Below are 3,794 nucleotides of genomic sequence, written 5' to 3' on the forward strand. Positions count from 1 at the left end.
AAAAGGTTCCTTCACGGCTCGCCAGGAAGGCCGGGATGAAGTCTGGTCCGAGGAAGAGGACGCGGTGGTGACGGCTTCGTCACCCAAGCTTTCGAGTCCAACCCAGGATTCCTCCCCCATGGCTCTAAAGACTCCCACGGAGAGCGAGTTGTGGGGGAGGACATAGTGGACCTTTTCGACGGTATCGACGGTCGGGACACTAGCCTGGACTCAGTGCTGGAGGGGGAACCCGACACCGAGGTCGACACGGTCGCCCGCAGTGCCGACGTGAGGGTCACACCGGAGAGCAACCCCAAGAAACCCGACACCGAGGTCGAGGCGATCGCCTATAGTGAGGTGAGGAGGGGGTGTGAGGCGGCTAAGGAGACCAGCCACCCCACAGTTTTCACGGCAAGGAGCCGTCATCCCTTTGGCCAAATTACGGCAAGGAGCCGCTGGCGGGACAACGCATTAATTTTCTTTAGTTATAAGTATTAATTATATTAGGTTAAGATCTTAGTGAAATAAGAGGCAAGGAGCCATCAGTAATATAATCAGTTCGATTAGTAGCAAGGAGGCAAGGAGCCGCGAATATTATAATTGATTTAAATAGTGAATTTTAATTTAACCGCCGGCCGCCGCTGCAACCGTGCGTTGTCGATCGGTTGCTCAACACCGTCTTTGAGAGCGCAACTTCAATTCGGCGGCGAAGAGCGAAAGCTCCGAGGCGAAGTTGCGAAAGCTCCCGGCGAAATTGAGCAGCCGAAGCGAGTGCATGGCTTGCCGGCGAGCGTGCCGGCACTTGTGATCGTACGTTAAGGGTGAGTAGAAGTGCTGCGCGAGGTAAAGGAAATCATAGATGTTATAGTGGAGCGCTAGGGCTCCAGAAAACAGTGCGGCAGGGTTTAGCTTAGGATTTACGATAAGGTCGGAATGAATAATAGTTAATAAAGTGCCAACGTTGTAATTATGTAGAAAGTATTGGATTATTCCCTGTTTCCTGGTAGCCCGGCTTATCTTAACATCGGAACTAACGGGTGTTCGACCTAACCTCGAACGAAGGGCATGCGGTACGAGATTGTGGCTCCTACCCTTTTACCCATTTTTAATGGGTGTAGGGTATTAAAAGTAGAGATAACGGTCGGTCGAAAAATCCAGCGCAGAGACCACGCTTGCACATGTGTGCACAAATGCGCGGCGCAGTCAGCGTCGGCGTCAAAGGGCCGGTAAGGTGTCGCGGTTGTACAGTGGGAAGAATTAAGTTCACGCGCGGTGGTCACTGAATTCTGCGGTACAGTTGGCGAAGGAAGTGAACAATAAAAGAAAAAAGAAAAATGAAAAAAAAAAAATTAACTAAGACAATTAAAAAGATTTTTTCGAAGAATTTTTTTGGTTCTCGTGAAATGAACGGAAGAAAATAAATATAGCAGTGAGGGGAGCACCTGCTCGGCAACAAAAGGACGATACCAAGGAGGAAGCGAAGGAAGGCCTTCCAGGTCATGAAAGGGGAGTACCTGCTCGCAACAGAGAGAGGATACCAGGAGGGAACCGGAGGAAGTCCTCCCAGGTCCGGAAAAGGGAGCACCTGCCCGGCCACCGATGGAAAGAGGAACGAGGAAGGGAACGTTGAAGGGGTCTCACGTAGGATAGGACAACTCACTTAAATGTCCAAAAAGCGGCCAGATAACGGAGGGATTCGAAGCAATGGCAAGAATCCATACGGACACAGGTGATCAGGACCGACTGCCAGAGGGGAGCAATCATGGAGCTCTATCTGGGGTTGGAACGGTGCCCGGAGGAGTCGAGACGCGAAGCGAGCCCAGCATCGAAGAGGCAGAGTGGGCAGCGGATCTGGATCCGGAACTTTGGGAGTTCCTGGAGTCTGAACTGGCACTCATCGAGGGGCTGCAGGGAGTCACAGAGAGATTTTTCAGTTGAGAGTGATTGACGTGTTTTACTTGTGCTCCAAGATTTTTATATATTTTTGCGCTTTAATCCTGCTTTTTATTTCAAAATATTGCATTTTTCGGTGCTTTATTTAAAAAGCTTTTATAAACTGTGCAAAGTGTTATCTGTTGTGCAGCATGAGTCTGTTTATTATTGCATTTATAAAACGCGGCGTCAGTTCCGTGTTGTTGTTATTGCCTGCTTTGATTATTTTGCTTTGGTGCTCCCCTGTGCATACACTTTTTTGTGCGTGTGTTCGCTGCTGCATATTTCTGCTTCGGCATAGCGCTCTCGCATATTTTTGATGCTCCTTTTCGTTCCAAACAATTTGTTTGTGTACGAATATTTTGTTGAGCTTTTGCTTGCTCTATTTTTGTACACACTCTCACAACTTCTATTTTGCAACGTAAGTCTGTTAATTATTGCATTTATAGAAAGCGGAGTCAGTCCCGTGTTGTTGTTATTGCCTGTTTTTATTCTTTTGCTTTGGTGCTCCCCTGTGCATACACTTGTTTGTGCGTGTGCTCGCTGCATACTTTCTGCGTGTGCATCGCGCTCTCGCAAATTTTTATACCCTTGCAGAGGGTTTTATCGTTTTGTCGTGAAATGTGTAACGCATAGAAGGAGACATCTCCGACCCCATAAAGTATATATATTCTTAATCAGCATCAACAGCCGAGTCGATATAGCCATGTCCGTCTGTCCGTCTGTCTGTTTCTATGCGAACTAGAACCTCAGTTTTAAAGCTATCTTAATGAAACTTTGCAGAACCTCTTTCTGTTGCACGCAGCACATATGTGAAAACCAGCTGGATCGGACCACTATATCATATAGCTGCCATAGGAACGATCGGTCGAAAATTAAGTTTTTGTATGAAAAAACATTTTGTTTTTCAAGATATCTTGACCAAACTCGGCACTTATTAGTTTTACGTTACTCCTCATATATATGCAAAATCCTATTAAGATCGAACCACTATATCATATAGCTGCCATAGGATCGATCGGTCGAAAATTAAGTTTTTGTATGAAAAAGCATTTTGTTTTTCAAGATATCTTGACCAAGCTCGGCATATACTATTTTCCCGGTACTTCTTAGATAGGGGCAAAGCACTATGAGCATTATGAAAAGGTTGGGTCTGCAAGGGTATTAGATCTTTGGCGTGCCGAAGATAGCCCTTCTTTCTCGTTTTTCTTATTGTTTTTTTTTTTTGGGTTGGGTATAATGTTATAAAGCGAAAAGTTACCGAGTTAACAATAGGTGAAAAGCAAAATAATTTTTGTCGGCAAATGAAATTTTTAAAACTTTAATTCATCTAAAACAATGCGTCAGAAAAATAAACCCTGCCTCTAAACATATTTGTAAATACCACTCGTATGGACACCGCCGAAAGTACTTTCGTCGCTGGATCTGCTCAATGGTAAGCTGGAGCACCCCATTATAATTTACAATTGTTCTGTTTACCTAGGGTATTACTTGGAAGGTTAACGAGCCAAAATAAATTTTATTTTTAACAGCCAAATGAGCATGCATACGACAATTTTAAACAGTTGTTGTTGTTTTATCGTCTTGTTGTGCCAAAGCGTGAACCGGGCTTATTTGAAACCTGAGTAAACAACGGTAAAAAAAATTGATAACAAATTAACGAGCGTTTGATCAGTCGCATGTAATGTAATGTAGCTGTGCACCGTACATAAGTGGCGCTAAATATTAAGCACACCTCCGGTAAATTTATTAAACAGCTAAAATGGCCTTTAGTCGCATAATATAATTTGCATGGCTTAAATCCTACTTTTATTATAACGATACATATTTGTGTCTTTGACATATTTGCATATATAAAATATACATATTAACCCTTACTGTTT

This window comes from Drosophila virilis, unplaced genomic scaffold, assembly GCF_030788295.1.
Source record: "Drosophila virilis strain 15010-1051.87 unplaced genomic scaffold, Dvir_AGI_RSII-ME tig00001657, whole genome shotgun sequence".
Classification (NCBI taxonomy): domain Eukaryota; kingdom Metazoa; phylum Arthropoda; class Insecta; order Diptera; family Drosophilidae; genus Drosophila; species Drosophila virilis.